Source organism: Capra hircus, chromosome 4 (genome assembly GCF_001704415.2).
Source record: "Capra hircus breed San Clemente chromosome 4, ASM170441v1, whole genome shotgun sequence".
Lineage (NCBI taxonomy): Eukaryota > Metazoa > Chordata > Mammalia > Artiodactyla > Bovidae > Capra > Capra hircus.
This window is the reverse complement of record NC_030811.1, coordinates 48,940,702-48,963,893: the sequence shown is the minus strand read 5'-3', so window position 1 is coordinate 48,963,893 and position 23,192 is coordinate 48,940,702. Positions and strand designations below refer to the sequence as shown.

General features: G+C 41.3%; 1 protein-coding gene across 6 annotated transcripts in view; it reads right to left on the bottom strand.

The window, feature by feature from the left end:
* Positions 1-22,816, bottom strand: part of MPP6 (membrane palmitoylated protein 6) — a 123,881-nt gene extending 101,065 nt beyond the window's left edge. For 2 of the 6 annotated variants that reach the window (XM_018047069.1, XM_018047068.1), the window contains exon 1: positions 22,619-22,815. The gene's annotated coding sequence lies outside the window, so the exon portion shown is untranslated. Of the gene's footprint in view, positions 1-22,006; positions 22,334-22,618 lie in introns of those variants that run through there. The other 4 variants (XM_018047070.1, XM_018047071.1, XM_005679291.3 and 1 more) reach the window with 4 other exon arrangements.

The following is a 23,192-nucleotide window of genomic DNA, read 5'->3' as shown; positions in this document are numbered from 1 at the left end:
ACAGATTCTAGCTCTTATTATTATGATATCACCATCCAACCATTTTCCAAAGCTTAAAATCTCAGAATTTTGATTTTTTTTAATTCTCCTTAATCCTGACATCAAATTCTCCAAGTCCTTCTCATTCTACTACACAAAGTCTCAAATATTCACCCTATCACAGTTTCTGATCTCTCATCTTTGATTTACAGTTTGTATCTCTTCTCTTGTCTAGACTATATTAAAAGTCTCTTAACTGGTCAACTAATCTCTTCTTTTCTTACTCTGGGCCCAGCTCCATGCTGTGTCCAGGAAGTATCCTCGTTAAAGTACTGAGCTCATCCAGAGAAAAACTAGATCCACAGAGTTGGTTTTTTTTTTTTTAATAGCTCAAATAGTGAGTGCAATTCCTAATTTACTTTCACAATGCAGTAGCGCAGCTTCTAATACATTTTTTCTGACCTAGTCACTAATTAGTAAAGTTGCTTAAAGCTCCACTGCCGTATTATAAGAAAATATGCAGAATTATAACTGAACCAGTGGAACTGTCCAGAAGTGTTTTTTATACAATAAGCACTAATAAACATGAAATACAACGACAGTATCAGTGCCTGATTATATTAAATATGCAAACTTGAATCTTTTTTAGTATACCCCAAACTAGATTTCCAGAATAAATTTCAATGATAGTTTTTTCAAGATAACATGTATTATATATGCAGTTACATGTGGCACTAGAGGTAAAGAATCCATCTGCCAATGCAGGAGACATAAGAGACGTGGGTTCAATCCCTGGGTCGGACAGATACCCTGGAGGCGGGCATAGCAACCTACTCTGGTATTCTTGCCAGGAGAATCCCACAGATAGAGGGGCCTTGGCAGGCTACAGTCCATACGGTCACACAGAGTTGGACACAACTGAAGCAGCTTGGAGTACACATACACATATATACGGAATCAAAGCAGATCCAATGATAAAGTGGTTTTTAAATTCAGCCATGACAGAGGTAATGACTCAAAACCCAACTTTGTACCCCTCCACTGCTGTCACTTTAGTCCAAGCCACCACCATCTGTTGCTCATTTATTTCAGTAGTCATTCAGTTGATCCCCAGCTCTCACTCCAGTTCTCAACAATATTCTCTAGATTAGCTAGAGCAATCATTTAAAACATACACAGATTGTTACTCTTCTGCCAAAACCATCCAAAGGGTTCCCACATCTAATGTCTCTCAAAGCTCTGTCTTCTGGGTTTAAGATTATACTTCTTGCTTAATCTCTGTAAAGATATCCTACAAACACAATGATCATACTCAACATGCCCAAAACTCAAATTACTTCCTAAATCTGGTCACCCTCTAGTATTCCCTATTTCAGTTAATGGCACCGAGGTATACATGTTCAACTTCCTTTATTCCCAGTACCTCTGAAGAACTGATGCTTTTGAACTATGGTGTTGGAGAAGACTCCTGAGAGTTCCTTGGACTGCAAGGAGATCAAACCAGTCAATCCTAAAGGGAATCAGTCCTGAATATTCATTGGGAAGACTGATGGTGAAGATGAAGCAATACTTTGGCCATCTGATGCAAAGAATTGACTCTTTAGAAAAGACCCTGAAGCTGGGAAAGACTGAAGGCAGGAGGAGAAGGAGCAACAGAAGACGAGACGGTAAGATGGTATCACCGACTCAATGAACACGAGTTTGAGCAAATTCCAAGAGTTGGTGATGGACAGGGAAGCCTGCCGTGCTGTGGTCCATGGGGTCACAGAGAGTGGGACACGACTGAGAGACTGAACTGAACTGAATCTGCCACCAAGGCTTTTCAATCTATTATCTTACATATCTTACAAACACATCCCTTTTTCTTTATCTCCACTGTCACTTCCTTAGTTCATACTCTCATCTTAACTTCTAAAATCTATTTTTTTTTCTGACTTCACCTACTCCTGATACCACCATCAGAGTGAACTTTCCAAAATACAATATGACCATGTTTCTCCCTGGTTAAAATCATTCTCTGGCTCCTCATCACCTATAAAATTCAAATTACTTAACATGGCATAAGGACCTCATATCCCCCCACTCCTTGACCTGTTCAAACATCCTCTCTTGCTCCTCCTTAAAGAGGTCCTTTTAATTCCAGCCACACCAGGCCATTTGCTATCCATAAGCCTGTGGCTTCATACTGCTGTAACTTCACCTTAATGGTGAAGCCTTTCCTGACCCATCCTAGCAGTTTCTAGGGTAGAACATACAGCACTTACACCATAGTACATTTGGTCCTAATTATTCATGGAGTCTGTATTTGGGAATTTGCCCACTTGATAAAACTTATCTTTAACGCCAAAGTCAAAATGCACAGTGCTTTTGTTGTCATATGAAGACACTAAGCAGCAAAAACGACATGCCTAAGTGTGTGCATCCCCAGCTTAGGTTTAATGAGGCAACACTCTGCTTTCTTGTTTCAGCTCTCACACCAAAAACAGGTATCCTTTTTATGGCTTATCTAGTGTCATGTTTTTCACATTTCTGTGCTTATCTCACTGTCTGAAATGTCCCCCAAGCATAGTGCATAAGTGCTGTCCAGTGTTTCTAACCACAAAGCAGCAGGGTGATGTGCCTTGCAGAGAAAATACAAGTCTCTGAAGAGCTTCCTTTAGGCATGAAATTACAGTGCTGTTGGCTATTCACTGTTAATGAATCAAGTATATACACACACATATATTAATAGATATAGATAGATAGATAGATATGGATCAAGATGTCTTTAAACAGCAACGTACAGAAAGCAAGGTTATGTGCTGACCAGTTAATGAAGACGTGACCAGGGGCTTGCAGGAACCTAACCCCCTTCTAGCCTAGAGACAATGGCTCAGTGTTCCCCAATTCAGTGTGCAAAGAGACTTACAGAACAAAACTACCACAAAGAATGAATAATGAGAAGTGACTGGATTTTCATTTACATGTCTGTCTTTACCACAAATTAGTGGGTTCTCTGAGGGCTGAAATAGCATCTTATTTATCTTTGAACTCTAACTCTTATTATTATGCCAAATGTACTGCAGTTAACATTTATTGCACAAAATTTAAAAAATTGTGGTTTTTCATTGTTGTAATTTTTCCCTTATACATTTAGACTTCATGGTAAGATCCCCATGCTGCTTCCCACCCCAGGGAGGCCCTGCTCAATTGCACAGTTAATGACCTGAACTTCATCCTTCATCCCTGTCCTTTCACCTCTTTTATAGCTAAACATCATGCTTTTTACATTCAAATTTTAAAAAGAAAAATGCAGTTAAATGAATAGGCATTTATAGAGATTTAGTTTTCATCAGGTCAGTTAGCACTGATGGACTTGGACCTAAAAAATATGTGACAAGCTTCCAGAAACAAAGGAAGGCCGAGCACACACGTCTACACTGTCTCCCTCCTGAGGACTCACTGAAATGACAGAATACATGCTTTTTAAAAAGAATAGAAATATTACTCGAGGTAGATGAAAGAGAAATGAGAGATTAAATACCAGAAATTTCAGGAAATACTAGAAGTCAGAAAGTAGGTGAAGATGCTTGCATGTCCAACAAAAAGATGGACTTTAAAATCTGGAAATCATTCTCTCACAAAATGCCTAGAAACGCTAACCAAAATATCCCAAACATCCTCTCAAGTACAACAGCTAGTGCTCAAGAAACTCCCCAAGGGCCAATATGAAGAGGATGAAAAACTGGTAAGCACGTGCTTGAGTTGTGGCTGCACAAAGGGTTCGCAGATTCAGCTCCTAGTTCAGGAGCAGCAGTTTAGGCCTTGGTTTGTTTAAAAAGAACTGTCAACTTAGACTCCTCCATATAGAGCAGGAACCATACAAGACTAACCCCACTTGGCTAAAGATATACCTGTTGGCTAAGGAAGACAATGAGGATGTGAGCCTTTTTCAGCTTGAACACCATATTACGGGGCAATACAACCCAAGAATTTGCAACCACAGCCTACTCTCCAGCATTCAGAGTTCCCATATACCTACTTAATTCAGAAAACTCCAAGCAGAAAAATTACAGAGGTGCCCAAGAAAATCCTTAGCAAATCTTCCCTTGAGGAATGTGCCCCCTAACCAGACTGCACAGAATCCCCTGCATAAAACTCAACCAAGCATGAGCTGGCCATTTGAAAAATCACACACACACACACAAAAAAACACTCAAGAGGAGAAAAGAAAAAAAGACAGGTAGCTGAGAACACAAGAGTAATGCTGTCATGAAGGAAAGCAGGTAAGACTGAAAAACCACAGTAATCTAAGCCATTAGAAGTAAGCACAGTTCTTCCCAAGTGAATTTTTTTCTGGGCCTCCCATGAGAAGTGCATGTGTGCTCAAATATTCTTCTTTCATAGTAGAGTCAATAAAGTTGAAAAAATAGACATATTTTCTCAGATACACAGTGTAATTTTAAACTTTACAATACTCTCACCCAGGACCAATACCATTCCCCTCCCCAAGAGCATTTGGAAACGTGTGAAGGCATCTTTCATACTCCAATGGCTATGGCAGAGAACAGGGGCACTGAACACTAAGTGGTGTTCAGCACGATCCCACATGACAAAGTACAGTGCTGCCCAAAATGCCAAACACCAATTGTTGAGAGACACTTTACTGATATGACTCAATTCGAAACTGTTATCAATGAATAGCTCCATGAAGTAAGACTGGGAACAGAAAAATTTTAAACTTTCATTGTACATTCATCCTTTTGTGTTATTTTAATTGCTTATCATTAAGATTAGAATTTTCAAAAATTAAAAATAAATTTATATAAATAAGTAAAGAGAGGGAGAGCTGTCCTGTTTATCAGTCAACATCAATCCTTCCCTTCAGATAAAGTGGGTGGTTCAGCACACCAAGGATAAAAGCAGTGCATCAGACTACCCTGGAATTCTTAGACTCAGAAGAGTAGTCTCTGCAAGCATTTAAATATTTCTTAGCTAAAACATCTCCTGAATTAAAACAGAGTTATCGATGCTGCTGCTAAGTTGCTTCAGTTGTGTCTGACTCTGTGCGACCCCATAGACGGCAGCCCACCAGGCTCTGCCATCCCTGGGATTCTCCAGGCAAGAACACTGGAGTGGGTTGCCATTTCCTTCTCCAATGCAGGAAAGTGAAAAGTTAAAGTGAAGTCGCTCAGTCGTGTCTGACATTTCGCGACCCCATGGACTGCAGCCTACCAGGCTCCTCTGTCCACGGGATTTTCCAGGCAAGGGTACTGCAGTGGGTTGCCATTGCCTTCTCCATTGATGCTGGCTGTGTGCTTATGCAGTGAGGACCCAAAACCTCTCTTGTGAGACAACAGCTGCAACTGCAATTCTCTCCATGGCTGACAGACGCCCAAGGAAGGAGTCAAGACTCAAAGCAATAAGTTTGCACGTTTGAAGCAGGGGGGTAGATGTTTCTGTTGTGCAGTTCCAGAATATGTCACTTAATAGACAAGTGAATGTCCTTTTAACAGGTCAATGAGGCAGATCAGTTTTAGACTGATGGAAGGCCAATTAACAAAACATCTGCACAGATGAAAATGGAAGATTAAGACATAAGTGATACATACTAGAAGTAGACAGAAAATATTTACTACAAAAAAATAAAACCTATACTTACTCCAGAACTTCACTTCTCAGAGATAAATTTTCAACACACACACATGCATAGACTACATAAACACAATATGGATCCACCACATCCTGACTACTACATAACTGCTCTGTACTTTTGCTTTTCCTCCCTATTCTTTTCATACACAGAGTAGCTAGTACAGCTGACCCTTGAACAATGGGGCTTTGAACTGTGTAGGACCACTTAAACATGGGTATTTTTTAACAGAAAATACTACAGTACTACCCAATCCATGGTTGGTTGAATTCACAGGTACCAAAGAACTCTAGATACAGAGGGCCAACAATAAATTAGCCACAGATTCCCAGCCCCTCCACCCCACCATCTACCATGTCATTCAAGGGTCAGTGTATACACAGGCACATGGCACTTGTACTTTACTAAATGATCAATATGTTTAAATCAACATCAAATTGAGATAGGCTAAGGGAAAAAAATTGGTTCTTAATGTTTTCACTTATCATTATAAAGCCATTATAATTATAATACCTTTTAAAATAGCTTTTTGTATGCAGCTGTTAAATGTAATGTTGTAGTTATGGTAATCTTTATCTATAAGCAGGGATAAAATCATTCTAAAAGAAATAACTCTTATACAGCTTTTCTAGGAGTGAAGTATTTCATTTAAATATACCTGTATATCCAAGTGGCTTAGTGGTAAAGAATTTGCCTGCAATGCAGGAGATGTGGGTCTGATCCCTGGGTAGAGAAGACGCCCTGGAGGAGGGCATGGCAACCCACTCCAGTATTCTTGTCTGGAGAATCCCATGGACAGAGGGGCCTGGCAGGCTACAGTCTATAAAGTCGCAAAGAGTCAGACAAGACTGAACAACTGAGCACGTGTGCGTGATGTGCACACACACACACAAAAGAAAGATTACAACAGTTTTAAATAATGTTGAAAAAAAGAAAAAAATAAGAACATTTAAACATCACTAGAATAAAACCTGGATTCAAGAACTAGCGCAACCCAGACCTAGGACCTGAAGCACATGAAAAAGTCTTCTTACAAAAGAAAGTACTTCAGAAATTACATCAAAAGGCCCTCAGAATTTGGAAATCAAAGTGCATCTAATCAAAGTACCCAAGATGCACGTGCTCAGTAGTGTCCAACTCTTTGCGACTCCTTGGACTGTAGCCTGTCAGGCTCCTCTGTCTATGGAATTTTCCAGGCAAGAATACTAGAGGGGACTGCCATTTCTTTCTCCAGGGGATGTTCCCAACCCAGGGATCAAACCTGTATCTCTTGCATCTCCTTGTATTGGCAGACAGATTCTTTACCAGTGCGCCACCTGGGAAAGAAAGTGAAACCGCTCAGTTGTGTCCGACTCTTTGCAACCCCGTGGACTGTAGCCACCAGGTTCCTTGTCCATGGAATTCTCTAGGCAAGAATACTGGAGTGGATTGCCATTCCTTTCTCCAGGGGATCTTCCCAACCCAGGGATCAAACCCAGGTCTCCCACACTGCAGGCAGATTCTTTACCATCTGAGCCACCAAGGTCCCTAGCACCACCTGGGAAGCCCAAGACCTAGCCTGAGGATGCGAACACAGTAAAGAAAACAGTGACAATCAAGTGTATTGTAAGCTGTGGGAAGAAAGTGCATTAACAGAAGGCAATACCTGGTCAGATTTGCAAAAAAAGAAATAATAAATTGACACAGGTCTTTAAAATTGCCCAGGGAAAAAACTGCTTACTCCCATACTCCAGGGCTACTCAATCTTGGCACTACTGGCATTTTGGACTCTGTTATGGGGGACTGTCCTATGAACTGTTCAATAGCATCCTTGCTCTACCCACTAGATGCTAATAAGCACCCCCTATCCAAACTGTGACAACCAAAAATCTTCAGATATTACCAAATACCCAGTGGGAGGCAAAAGCTGTCCCCTTAAAGCATCAATGGTATATTCTAAACAATGTGAACAAGCTAATAAAGTTTGATACTTCTACCATCAAAATCACCTCACTTTTCTTGATCACACAGTAAATGTCTCATATTAATTTGGCTTTCATAGCTCAGTTGGTAAAGAATCCACCTGCAATGCAAGAGACCACAGTTTGATTTCTGGGTCGGGAAGATCCTCTGCAGAAGGGAAAGGCTTACCCATTCCAGTACTCTGACCTGGAGAATTCCACGGACTGTATTGTCCATGAGGTCGCAGAGTCGGACACAGCTGAACAATTTTCACTTTCAGAGGAAGTATGATCATGGCATGGTTGTAAGAGGTATTTGCTATACAGTTTCTTTCTTCTTTTTTTGGTGAATTAAAAAAAAAAAGTCACAGGGGAAGACCCATGACTATACTTTATATACGCTCTCTAATAATGAAAGTCAAATCTTTTTTGACTTCTCATACTTCCCCACAACTTCTAACACTGAAGTAGTTTTCAGGCACTTGAGCACTGTTAAATTGTAATATTCCTGGTTTAATATTTTTATCATCTTCCTCAGTACTACCAGTGTCTTGACTTTGTTTCCCCTTTTCTTAATTTTTAGTTCCTCTGTGCCTCTTTTTCCATGACAGCACCCATCAGCATCTCAATTATCATTACAGTAAATACTCTCCCTTTGAAAGTTAATAGTATACCATGAAAGCCCAAATAAAATTTGACTTATTAATATCCAGGTAAGTGGTCTCAAAAGAACTTTTTTATCCTTTAATAATGAAAAGGGTCAAATATAATTGAGAACAGCCTACTGAAATCTAAAGAATACAACAACTTATTTAAAAATAAGAAACTAAATGAACCTTTTAAAACAAGAACAGGGCTTATCTTGGGAAAAGATCCTCAAACTCTGAAAAATCCAGGGACTGTCCTTTGTCTAGGAATCCCTTGAAAACTTCAAAATACCTCTGTATTCCATTTAACTGGCCACAGTGAATTCACAATTTCACTATTAATACATTCATCTTTTACTCCCCATTTTCTCTGTCACCTGTCTTCCAAGCTCTCACTGCTTCACTTTTAAATTACCACTCCAAGCCTTCTCCTACTGTTCTTTTCTTCAAGATAATTCACTCAGTTGTAAGACTATCACACAGCTCATGTTAAATTATCATTTTAATGACAATACTGCATTAGAAAAATAGGGCTTTCTGCCATCTGGAAATGTTTACATTTCTTTTAAAAAATGAGCTTTTCATCGATTCAACTGAATTCCTCTATTCTCTAATACAAACTCTCTGTCCTAACCACATTGATCTTTTTACTTCCTATACTTAACAACCACACGTCTCATTCCCACCTAAGTGCCTTTATTCATGTTCAGTTCAGTTGCTCAGTCGTGTCCAACTCCCTGTGACCCCATGAACTGCAGCACACCAGGCCTCCCTGTTTATCACCAAACCCCAGAGTTCACCAAAACTCATGTCCATCGTGTCAGTGATGCCATCCAGTCATCTCATCCTCTGTCGTCCCCTTCTCCTCCTGCCCCTAGTCCCTCCCAGCATCAGAGTCTTTTCCAATGAGTCAACTCTTCACGCAAGGTGGCCGAAGTATTGGAGTTTCAGCTTTAGCATCATTCCTTCCAAAGAACACCCAGGACTGATCTCCTTTAGAATGGACTGGTTGGATCTGCTTGCAGTACAAGGGACTCTCAAGAGTCTTCTCCAACACCACAGTTCAAAAGCATCAATTCTTCGGCGCTTAGCTTTCTTCACAGTCCAACTTTCACATCCGTACATGACGAGTGGAAAAACCATAGCCTTGACTAGATGGACGTTTGTTGGCAAAGGAATGTCTCTGCTTTTCAATATGCTATCTAGGTTGGTCATAACTTTTCTTCCAAGGAGTAAGCGTCTTTTAATTTCATGGCTGCAATCAGTACCTGCAGTGATTTTGGAGCCCCAAAAAATAAAGTCTGACACTGTTTCCCCATCTATTTCCCATGAAGTGATGGGACTGGATGCCATGATCTTCCTTTTCTGAGTGTTGAGCTTTAAGCCAAATTTTTCACTCTCCTCTTTCACTTTCATCAAGAGGCTTTTTAGTTCCTCTTCATTTTCTGCCATAAGGGTGGTGTCATCTGCATATCTGAGGTTATTGATATTTCTCCCGGCAATCTTGATTTCAGCTTCTGCTTCTTCCAGCCCAGCATTTCTCATGATGTACTCTGCAGAGAAGTTAAATAAGCAGGGTGACAATATACAGCCTTGACGTACTCCCTTTCCTATTTGGAACCAGTCTGTTGGTCCATGTCCAGTTCTGTTGCTTCCTGACATGCATATAAGAGGCAGGTCAGGTGGTCTGGTATTCCCATCTCTTTCAGAATTTTCCACAGTTTCTTGTGATCCACATAGTCAAAAGGCTTTGGCATAGTCAATAAAGCAGAAATAGACATTTTTCTGGAACTCTCTTGCTTTTTCCATGATCTAGCGGATATTGGCAATTTGATCTCCGGTTCCTCTACCTTTTCTAAAACCAGCTTGAACATCTGGAAGTTCATAGTTCACATATTGCTGAAGCCTGGCTTGGAGAATTTGAGCATTACTTTACTAGTGTGTGAGGTGAGTGCAATTGTGCAGTAGTTTGGGCATTCTTTGGCATTGTCTTTTTTTGGGATTGGAATGAAAACTGACCTTCTCCAGTCCTGTGGCCACTGTTGAGTTTTCCAAATTTGCTGGCATATTGAGTGCAGCACTTTCACAGCATCATCTTTCAGGATTTGAAACAGCTCAGCTGGAATTCCATCACCTCCACTAGCTTTGTTCGTAGTGATGATTTCTAAGGCCCACTTGATTTCACATTCCAGGATGTCTGGCTCTAGGTAAGTGATCACATCATCATGATTATCTTGGTCGTGAAGATCTTTTTTGTACAGTTCTTCTGTGTATTCTTGCCACCTCTTCTTAATATCTTCTGCTTCTGTTAGGTCCATACCATTTCTGTCCTTTATCAAGCCCATCTTTGCATGAGATGTTCCCTTGGTATCTCTAATTTTCTTGAAGAGATCTCTACTCTTTCCAATTCTGTTGTTTCCCTTTATTTCTTTTACCTCACCTAAAAATATTGTTTTTTTCTTAGCTATTCAATATCTCACCAACTCATGACCCACTTCTTTCTTTTTTATAATCAAAGTTTTAGAACTAAACACATCCTAGGACTTTTCTCAAAATTAATCCAATCAAATGAGTAGCAAGTCCCCCTCTACAGATAAGAATTTCTTTTCTTAATCTATCTCAGAACTTACAGTCTGCCACACATGATAAACCACTACTTCTGTGCCAACTTCTGAAGTTTCCTAATTTGTTCAATAATAAATACTAAGAATTGCCTAAGCTCATGGGCCAATGCTTGGCTGAGGGGATACAAAGACCGTTTCTTCCCTTGAAAAACTTTTTTACTATGTGAAATTCCAGTATATACACATATTCATGGATTTCCTTCTGGTAAACATTTCTAGAGTGCAACCAATTCTAAGTTGCTGTTTCTGGAGATATTTTTGGGAAAGAAGGAACTGCAGGTTTGCAAGATGAAAGAGACGAGAAATAAAGAGATGGCAGTGTAGGAGTGGAAGATATTTGCAGGGCCCTGCTAAAAGAGATAGAAACAGAGACAAAACACATCTCCAGCCTTTGATCTAGAATCACAGTGTGTTGGGAAGGAGAGAACAAAGATGAGAAAGGAAGGACCATCAGCCACATCAGTGTTCCACTCTGTCACATTCCGACATGAACTGGCATGAAGTTACCAGAACTGGAAAGGAACTGTAAATACCCATTTGGGTATAGAGAGCAAGTCAAATAAAGGTTACTAAAAGCTTATTTTTTAATCTCAAATATTCAATTTCTGCTATCTCTAAAACAACAGTAACCTTTAAGTGAAAATAAGAAAAGCTCTGAATAAGATACACTAAAAATTGCTTCTTATGAATTATGAAGCATTTCCTATTCCCTACCAACTGCAAGATTGGAAATTCTGAAACATTTCTTTGAAGAAAGTAGGGGAAACTAATACCTGATATTTTGAAACTGCATAAAATGCTGATAAATTTGATATAGCTAATGCTTTAATTGGGAGGACATTAAAGCTTATAAGATCTCTTAAAGGTTCACTCACAATCTCTGTCTCCTTGGCCTGACATCCCCTGTAACGGCTTAAATTCCTTCAGGGAAAATCTCTCTGCCTTGGGGTTTTCAAGAACCCAATGCTAAGGATGGTGAGGGCATGCTGTGATTGATGGCTTTGCCCATTTGCCTCACAGTGTTCCATCCTCCTTAAAAAATGTGGCTTAATATTTTTCATTTATTCCCGATTACAAATGACAATTAGCAGTTTAAAACAGAAAATACTGGAATCAACTTATACAAAATCATGCATGACTATCATTTAATTTCTAAAATAAGCAACTTAAATGAATTAAATTTCTTTTAACTCAGCTACCTAAGTTACTCAGTATACTACCCAAGTATACCAAAATCTCAGGTAGAAGGATATTTAATAGATGAATAAAAAGGCAAATAACTTTACATAAAATGAAACTTCTTTAAACATTTCATTATATGTAGATATACACATATATATCTAGGTAAAATAAAAAGACAAATCCACTTGAAGACAGTGACATTCATTCCAAAGACTAAAGGATTCCTATAATATGGTAAGGAACCATTATGAACATATAACAAGTATGGTTATTTTCTTCATTCCCAACTAAATGCTACATTTTCAAACACTACTTACTTCTTCAGATTTTAGGGACAAAGCAGAAAGAAAATTCAGGATTATGTGAATTTTATAAAAATTTTAGATCATGCTGGAAGGAATCTCTGAGGTCACATAGTCATCTTTCCACCTAATATTTAATTTGCCTTTGTAAACACACTGAAATGTCATATAAAAATAAGACTTAGTAACTTTAGTTAATAGCACATAACTTATTGGACTACTTTAAAAGTGGAATTCTCCTAAAAAATATTTACTGAGACATAGTTCTTATGCTGGAAAGAAAAATGTGAAAAAATCAATCAAGCTAAGGCAACTGAAAATATGTTTATTCAACAAATATCCACTAAACATTTAACACTGTACCAGACAGTAAGAGAAGGAAAGGATACTGACATTCACTGACTGTCCCAGACTCTGTGCTAGACACTGTGTATTTATTATCCAATTAAAACCTTACACCAACCCTACAATGTAAGTATTACAACCCCTATTTTAGAGATGAGGTATCAATATATCGAGTTCAACAGTTATACCAGGATATGCCACCACGCTTATTATTTGTACCACACAGAGCTCTGTGTCCTGGACAAAGTAAAAGAGACGGAAGTTACAAAAACTGGAATTACAATCCACATCCCTAACTCACTCGCTGAGTAAGAAAATAATAAAACACCCAGTATCAAGAAATTGTGCTATTTAACTACATAAGAAACTGAAAATATTTTGCTAGTAAGCAAAACACCAAATAATATTTGTTGCAGTTAATGAAAAGTAAATCAAGCATTAATATGAAAAGCAATAAAGTATTTATGCAATATCATATCATTTATAAAGTTATTACAGTATTAAAACAAAATTTTCTAAGACTTTCAAAAATCTGAAAGTGAAATTAGCTCTATGTCACATGAGAAACTAAGTGAGCTACAACTGGAAGAAGTATTTGCAATATATTAGAGCAATTCTTTTCTGTACAAAACAAAGATTTCTTTATATACACACACTATATATATATTATGTTTGATACAAGACCACCAGAGTCATATTGTTCTTTATATGAAAGCCAAATTGAATGCTTTGGAGAGATCCAAAGAAAGCAAGTGACAAAACAATAATACAAAAAAATCCAAATTGCTGTATAATTAAGTGTAAGTCAACGATAAACAATCGAGGAGTCATAAAACTCTACAAGGATCCTGCAACTCAGATTCCTCCACAAACTTTTAAGTTCTTGCTCCAAAGCCAGAGCAAGTTTCTATAAGAATATTGACCCAGAGCTCCACTCAAAAGATACATACTCAAAGAAAATGTTAGTGTGTGCATGTGTATTTATATTTTGAAAGTGAAAATGTTACTTAAGGTATATGTGAGTCATTTATTATGACTCTTCACTTAACTAAAAACTACCACTGGACATAATCAAATCATATCAGAGGGCTTTACTCATGTGCTAGCTAATATAAGATTTTTTTTCAGGAGTGATATACAGGAAACTATTTGTAACAGTTACTTATAGGACAAGGCTTTTCAGCCCCAGCACTGTGACATTCGGGCTGGATAACTCTGTGAGGGACGGCCCACCCTCTGCAGTCTGCAGCATCATCCCTGGCCTCTATCTGACAGATGCCAACAGCAACCCCCTCCCAGTTACGACAGCCAGATGTCCCTGAGGGAGCGATGAGAGGGCAGCAAAACCGTCTCTGAATAAGGAACGCTGATACGGAGAGGAATGAGGATGGAGCACCAGTCCTCCTCTGAATTATCAAAGTCGTAGGTTGAATAATGGTCCCCTAAAAAACATCCATGGCTTAATCCTTGGAACCGGTGAATGTTACATTATTTGGAAAAGGGGTCTTTGCAGATGTGATTAAGGATCCTGTGACAGGGAGATTATTCTGGAGCAAAGGGGAGCTCAAATGCCATCATACGTGTCCTTAGAAGAGAGAGGCGATGAATGGTTTCTCTCTTCTTTGCTCACACATAGGAAAAGGTGATGAGAAGAAGAGAGCTGAGGGAGATTTGAAATTCTGCCTTTGAAGACTGGAGTGATGCAACTACAAGGCAAGGCATTCTGGCAGGCACCAAACTGTGGAAGAAGCGAAGAACATAGTCTCTTCTTGAGCCTTTGGAGGGAGCACCCTGATTTTGGCACACTGATACTGACTTCAGACACCTGGCCTCCAAAACTGAGAGAGAATAAACTTTTGTTTTTAAGCCACCAAGTTGGTGGCAATTTGTTACAGCAGCCATAAGAAACTAGCACAATCATATAAGGGTTTTAATTTGATTTTTAAAAAACTGTAGATGAGCAAAAGAGATAATGTGTGGACAGCACTCAGCAAAGTTCCTGAAACATAGTAAGCATTCAAAAATACTGATGCCATTATCGATATTCAGCCAGCTATGCATAAGCTTCAAGCTCTTGGTAGCAAAAGGGAAAACTAAGGATGTTCAATTAGTAAAATGGGAATATGTGCACAAGACTTAACAGTGAAAACACATGAATCAGCCCCTCTCAGGATGTGCATTTACCAGCTGTGTCAATGCTGTGCTATAATCTGTCCTGTACTGGAAAGATAAACTGGATGAGACCAGCCAAGACAGCTTCTTGGGGGAGGCAAGCTTCAACATTTTTGAGCAGAAGAAACAAGCAGGCAAAGAAGGGGAAACAATGAAAGTGGGCAGAGCAATGGCAATCAGTCAGATGTTTACAGAGCTACCAATCTGCCCAAAGTAGAGACCAAGGTAAGACAGCCTTTCTGAGGTTGTATGTGCGTTACATCGCTCAGTCATGTCCGACTCTTTGCGACCCCATGGACTGTAGCATCGGTCCATGGAATTCTCCAGGCGAGAATACTGGAGTGGGCTGCCATTCCCTTCTCCAGGGGATCTTCCCAACCTGGGGATCAAACCTGGGTCTTCCACATTACAAGCAGATTCTCTTCCATCTGAGGCATCAGGGAAGCCCTTCTGAGGTTAGTTACCTAAACTAAAGGACCCTAAAAGCTATGTTGATTGATTTGGTTGTTGAAGGGAATACTTTATAAAGTGGATTATTTTATAAATATTGACTCTTGGGGATTTTGAAAATATAAACACACTCTGGCTCCATACCAGACATACTAAACTAGAATCCTTTGTTAGACATAACTCTAAAGGATTTTTACAAGCCACTTAAGTAGAGAACCCCTGTATCAGAGTCAACTCATGGCAGAAGACCTAGAGAATTAAAGTGTCATAAAGTATATAACGTATTCTCAAAGTATGCATTCAACTACATCAACAGCAATTTCCTTGGTTAAAACTCCTCCATTGCAAAGAGTCGGACACGACTGAGCAACTGAACTGAACTGAGTCTAGGCTATGGTTTTTCCAGTGGTCATGTATGGATGTGAGAGTTGGACCATAAAGAAAGCGGAGTGCTGAAGAATTGATGCTTTTGAACTGTGGTGTTGGAGAATACTCTTGAGAGTTCCTTGGACTGCAAGGAGATCCAACCAGTCCATTCTGAAGGAGATCAACCCTGGGTGTTCACTGGAAGGACTGATGCTGAAGCTGAAACTCCAGTACTTTGGCCACCTCAGGCAAAGAGCTGACTCATTGGAAAAGACTCTGATGCTGGGAGGGATTGGGGGCAGGAGGAGAAAGGGACGACAGAGGATGAGATGGCTGGGTGGCATCACTGACTCGATGGACATGAGTTTGAGTAAACTCCGGGAGTTGGTGATGGACAGGGAGGCCTGGTGTGCTGAGATTCCTCGGGTTGCAAAGAGTCAGACATGACTGAGTGACTGAACTGAACTGAAGATGTAGCCCCTCCAGGTTCCACGAGACTTTCTGTAAATTCTTCACTCTTTCCTTTTCCTTTCCCCTGATCTACTTAGTCACCTTCCTCAGTTTCTCATGAAATTTTCTAGAAAAGTTCCAGGCATTTCAGTTGCCCACCCTCCTCTTTCCACATTTCTCCAACACAATAAAGATCTAAAAATATTTTATAGAGCACAGGAACCATGTAAAAGTAAAGTTCCCTTAATATACTACATAAATAAACAACTTACAAAAGTGTTCTATGGCTATTTATTGTAATAAAATCTTAAATACATATATTAAGTGAAATTCTAAATCATTGTTTTACAAATTATTTCCAAAAATGTAACATTATGAAGTAGTTATATAAAAAGCTCTTAAGCTAAGCACTATTCAGTTCAATCTTTCCTTGAAAATTACTAAGAAGCTAACAAAGTACAAGTCTCTGAAAAGATACAAAGTTAATGGAAACCGCACTGATTTAGAAGCAAACTTCACCAGTACTATGGAGATGAAGAGGTGATCTGAGAAGGGCAATTAATTATGATCCTAAAAGCAATCTCCTGTGTATGTCTTGTAGGGGAGAGGGGCAGAGATTTTGCTGGCTTTAGCCTGCTGCTGCTGCTAAGTCGCTTCAGTCGTGTCCGACTCTGTATGGGTCCATAGACGGCAGCCCACCAGGCTCCCCCTTCCCCGGGATTCTCCAGGCAAGAACACTGGAGTGGGTTGCCATCTCCTTCTCCAATGCATGAAAGTGAAAAGCCAAAGTGAAAAGCGAAAGTGAAGTCGCTCTGTCGTGCATGTCCGACTCTTCGAGACCCCATGGATGGCAGCCTACCAGGCTCCTCCGTCCATGGGATTTTCGAGGCAAGAGTACTAGAGTGGGGTGCCATTGCCTAGCCTGGGCTTACTGCATGATTAAAGAAAAGAAAAATTAAGCAATACTAGCGTTCATATAAGTTCTTTCCTCTCCCATAACACCTACAGCAATTTATGCATCAGTTCAGTTCAGTCGCTCAGTCGTGTCTGACTCTTTGTGACCCCATGGACTGCAGCACGCCAGGCTTCCCTGTCCATCACCAACTCCTGGAGTTTACTCAAACTCATGTCCATTGAGTCAGTGATGACATCCAACCATCTCATTCTCTGTCATACCCTTCTCCTCTCTCCTTCAATCTTTCCTAGCATTGGGGTCTTTTCAGATGAGTCAGTTCTTCACATCAGGTGGCCAAAGTATTGAAGTTTCAGCTTTAGCATCAGTCCTTCCAATGAATATTCAGGACTGATTTCCTTTAGGATGGACTCATTGGATCTCCTTGTTGTCCAAGGGACTCTCAAGAGTCTTCAACACCACAGTTCAAAAGCATCAATTCTTAGGCGCTCAGCTTCTTTATGGTACAACTCTCACATCCATACATGACTACTGGAAAACATAGTTTTGACTAGATGGACCTCTGTTGCCAAAGTAATGTCTCTGCTTTTTAATATGCTGTCTAGGTTGGTATAGCTTTTCTTCCAAGGAGCAAGCATCTTTTAACTTCATGGCTGCAGTCACCATCTGCAGTGATTTTGGAACCCCCCCCCCCAAAAAAAAATTAAGTTTCTCACTGTTTCCCCATGTATTTGGGTGCTAGAGAAATCTATTTACTTCTGGGCCCAGAAACAGGGAAATTTTAGGAGCCATATCTTCTATTAAGAGGACTAGGAAGTGGTCCTCCACAGCATTAGAAAACATGAAACAAATGCACAAGGAAGAGTAAACAGAAGAGATGAAGTGTGCTCCGCTGGCGCTGGAGTTCCAGAGTCCCAGCCCTGGGATTCCTTTAGACACTTCTGCATCTATCTTTATAGTAAATCTCACTTTTTGTTCATATCAATACCAGTTAGAATGGATTTCTGTAACTTACAGCCAAAAGTGGCCTACTTACTACAACTATCTTACTACAACTACCATTGACTCATATCATTTCATAAAGGAACACTTTAACACCAAAGCCTCAGGAGGAATAGAACCTCAGATTTTTAAAAATGCATATTTATATTTAATGACAGCTGTGTGCCAGGAACTAGTCTAAGTTCTTGAAATATACTGTTAAGACAAAAGAGATAAAAAATCATGGTTCTAATGGGGCTTGCGTTCTAATGAGAGTATACAGATAACAAAATAATATAAAAAACAAAGTCAGATATGATAAACAATCTGCAAAAAAAAAAAAAAAAAAAAGTAATGGGATAAGGAGAAATGAGGATGGTGCCATTCTGACAGGGTGGTTCCAAAGTAATGCTTATCTGAGAAAGTAACTGAACTGAAAAAGAAGTTATTGAACTGAAACCTGAAATAATGAACAGGAGCCACTGTGTCACGTTTTAAGGCAATTCCAGGCAAGGGGAACAGACCTAAGTCAGGAACAAGCCATGGCATTTCTGAGCGGAAAAAAGAAGGGCCATGCAGATGGAATACGGGCTTCCCAAGCAGAGCAGTGGTAAAGAATCCACCTGCCAGGGCAGGAGGCAAAAGAGACTCAGGTTCGAGCCCTCAGTCAGGAAGATCCTCTGGAGAAAAGAAATGACAACCTCCGCTAGTACTCTTGCTTGGAAAATCCCATGGACAGAGGCACCTAGTGGACTACAGTCCATGAGGTCACGAGCCAGACACGACAGAGCAACACACGCCTTGGGTAGACGGAGAACAGTGAGCAAGGAGAGAATGCTACAGAAGTGGTAAAGCAGCAACTGATCTGAGAGAAAAAGCTGCGAGTCAGTAAAGCAAGTAGGAATCAGACCATTATAGGAACTAGTAGGCAGAGGAAAGGATTTGAAAATAACTTGAGCTTTATAAAAAACTCACTACATTGTCTTTCTCATTTTGCTTTGCAGACCATTAGAAATTACTCCCCAACTAGTAAATACAATGTTGAGGTTGGCCAGGAATCTGCATTTCCTCAGCAGAAAATATCTCTTATTGTAGTTATGAATTTTTTTAAGGAAAAAAAATGTGAAGCCATTGTAAAAATGAAGAAACTAAGAAAGGTGATAGAAACTACTTCAAATTCTAGCCTACTCATTATACAGTGAATAAATCTATTACAATCAAGATTTTAAGAAGAATTTAAGTTCTTTATAAACTACTATAAAAATAATGTCCTTTGTTGACTTATTACTGAATTGGACACCAACAAAGTTAAATACTGTCAGAAGAGAAGACTAGAAGCTAGAGTTTTTCCTGACTTTATTGTACCTCTTGAGAATAGCTTCAGCTTAATGGTCAACAAAGTTGTGAGTTTTGGTCTTATCTCTATTACTGTGATAAAGGAGAAACTTCCCCCATGTGGTGAAATTAAGCGCAAAGGATGCTTCAATCTCTCTCCCTCTGAAAGCTTTTTAAAATAAGAGACCAACCAGTTTAAAGAGGTTTGGATATGGTACACCTCAGAGAAGAGTGGTATTATCTCCAGATTTTTCCAGACAACGAATTCCTATGTACACAAAGCAAGTAATTAAGCCTGCACTGCTTCTGAGATTAATATCAGTAAAGTCAGATCTTTGGAAGCTCTAATGTATTCATGAAACTCTTCTTTCACAGTGTTAGATGTTTAGCTAGCCCATGTAATATGGACCCAAAAGTAAACTGTTAAAAACACAATTTATAAAGAGAGGTACTTTTTGAGTGTGGTGTGATTTAAAGAAATAAAAGTCATTGAGACACCTTGATCAGGACTGGATTCTAAGTGCATCTTCCTCAACACATTTTCAGTAGTTGGGCAAAGTGCCCAAGAATGACTAGTAGCAGTGTAGAGAGGGATACCAACAACCTAAATTGTGAAGTCTCCCCCCAGTGGTCACATACAAATAACTGGAAGAGTGAGAAAACCATTGCAGCTTCTCCAAGACTGACAAAAAACAATCTATGTAAAATCTGGTACCTACAGAGAAGAAATCAAACCTTTAATTCAATGCTAGCACCATATCCATAGAGAGACTTCATATGCTTTTCTGCTCTTATGTTATTCATAAATGTGAGCACTATTTTTGGAAGGAAGGAACCTATAGGTTGTTTTTTCTCAGTACATTCTTTTTTTTTTAGGAATAATTTAATGATATCCGAAAATAACCAAGTATTTTATCTCATGGGGAGGTGTTCATCCCTCCTGAAATAAATATCAGGACATCCATTGCAAGTCAACCACATCTACCTGAAGTGAAGTTCTGAAACAAATTTGGTCACTTACCAAATGAATCATCTTGTAAAGAAAATTATCACTAGTGCTAAAAACCTAAGTCTAACTGGCAAGATACTCTTTTTATAAAGCCACCTAACTAGGTAATTTATAATACAGCAAGTGACACAAAAAGTACACATGGGTTCTCTTGCCCATTTTAATATTTATTTTCTTAGTATTTTTATAGTTAGGTAGCCTTTGACCGCCCCTAATCGTGTATTATTTGTACCTCTCAGCAAAAATATGCTGCTATTACTCACTTTCAACAAAGTTTGGATGTCAAAAAATGTGAAAGGTATCTAATTAAAATCTCGGTTGTCTTCTGCTAATCATTGCTTAAATGGTAAACTCTATAAAGGGGTAGTAAACACTCAAACAACTTCGATTTTCAAAACAGAGCACAGATAACATACACGGAGCCTCTCAATTATGATTTTCTTGGTTATCCCAAGCTTAAAAGAGAGAGTGGGGGAAGGAGCTAGAGTATCAGGCTGTGTAGTCTTCTGGAACAATTTCAGCCTGAAATGGGACTCAAGAAAAATGCAAACTGCTCCCACGAATGTTTAAGAAAAATATGATTTGTCAAGAAAAAAATCCAACAGTTGGCCTACAGAACAACAGAAAATGATTCTGTCTTATACAGAGCTACCAGACTTGCATAAGCTCCCAATTTTTCCAGCGTTCCAGTTTCTTTCCAGTAAAGAAAGAAAAAAATTCATTTTGAAATTCCAAGCGGAAAAGGAATTGAGTAGCATCAATTAGAAAAGGACAAACACATCCCAGAATGTTTTTTCATATTTAGTGTGCAATCTCTACAGGACAAAAACAGAGCCATTATAAATATTACCACTTGTATATTATGTAACCCTAGTCTAAACTAAGAGCAGCATAGACCTTAAAAAGTAACACACTGTGCCAACGTATACTTAAAACATGAATTTAAATACATGATAGATTTCAGACACAGATGACCTTAAAATGACACAACCCCAAAAAGTTCTTTGTTTACTGTAATCAGGCCTCAGAAGACTTGACTATAATCAGGCCTGATACAATACTACCTTGAGGTCCGTCGTTTACACCAACGTACCGCAACTATCTCCGCATTGGTACCAGCGTTGTTACCTCACCTAAAACAGTCGACAAACAGAAGTTTCCGAAAGACCATTCGAAAGATTTCACGGGAAGAAATGGCTGCTAAATCATACGCCAACTGAAGAGCATTTTAATGCACCTCAAATGTTCCGAGCCATATAACAAGACGACCAACTGAGAAAGCCTCAAGTAAAATTTCAACCATCCCCAAAGGCATGGAAGAGGAGTAAAACGTGGCTAGCTTGACCTTAACCGACTGTTTGTAAGTAATGCGGTGAATTTTCTGAGCTTCCCCATCAGCCTTCGATTACCTTCCTCTCCTACCCCCGACCCCTCTTAACGTGCCACAGCTGATGGAAGTTGAATGGATGGAATCTCCAGCTGTAACCTCAGGAGCTGGGGAAATTGAGACGTAACTCCCAAGAAAGTGTTAAAAAGTCCTTCTGCAAAATACACCCCATCAACCAATCCACATCCTGTCATCACACCGACCATCGGCTCCCTCCTGGCCCTCCACCTCGCCTAAAAAAGCACCCCCACCAAAGAAAAAATAGCACCTTTTTGGTTCCAGACCAACGTACCCAGAATCGGAAAGCACTGCCTCAGCCGCAAACGCCTCCGGAGCAGCGTGTGCTCGGCCCACAACCACTCTGGCCAAACAACTGGAGTCTCGTGCCTCGGAAGTGGCAGGAGTACTTGCCCAAAGCCTCCTCCCACAAGAACTCGGAGCTTGGGAGGCAGCGAGAGGCCGGCAGAGCCGCCCCCGCTGGGGACCGACCCCGAAGGTGTCTGTCACGGCCACAACCGCCCCCAGCACGGCTCTCCATTCAAGTCTTAACGTCACTCCCGCCGCAGAGGGTGCCGGCGGCCGGAGGGGGCCCCGCGCCCCCAGCCCTGCCTCCGCCCGGGCCGCGCCGCGGAGCGCGTGGCGAGAGCGGGGCGCGGCGGCATGGGCCAGACACGTTGCCGCGCTCGGCCCGCCCGCCAGCAGCCCCGGAGCCGGGGCCCGGCAGAGCGCGCCCCTCCCGCGCCGGCCGAGCGGAGCAGCCCCCGTCGCCCGCCCCAGCCCAGGTGCTGAGGGGGCGGGGCGGGGTCCCCGCGTGGCGCGAAGCCACGAGCAACAGGGCGCCCCCGCCCGGCCCGGCGCGCGGCGAGACCGTTACCCGAGTGACGTGGGGGCCCCGGCAACTCACCGACTCGCACCTCGGCTTCCTCCGCGCCGCCGTCGCTCCTCTCCGCCCGCCGCCGCTGCTCTTTCTCAGCCCCAGGCGCCACCGAGCAGCCCCATGTACAAACTCGCGGCTCGTAGTTGGGAACTGGAAATGCGGCTCTCACTCCCCTCCGCCTCCCTCTCCCTCCGTCCCCTCCCTCGCTCTCCACTCCGCCCGCCTCAGGTCGCCGCCGCCGCCGCCACCACCACCACCTCAGCGCGCGCGGGTAGGCTCCCCTCGGCCGCCCTCCTCCTCCTCCCGCCGCCGCCGCCGGGGCGCGCTCCCTCCCGGCCTCGCGCGTGCGCCGGACGCCGGGGAGCGCGCGCTCGGGCTCGAGGAGCCGCCGCCTCCGGGAAGCCGGGCCCCGCCTCTCCGGCCCAGGCTCCGCGACCAGGTGGGGCCCCCTCCGAGCGCCCGCAGACTGCGCCCGGGCCCGGTGCGCCGCGGCCTCTCCATGGTGTCCCCGGTCTTGGCCCCGAGCCGCGCCTGCGAGAGGGTCACCAGACCCAATCCGCACCGGCCCTTCCAGGCCGAAATTGCCGCTGTCATTCAGCTT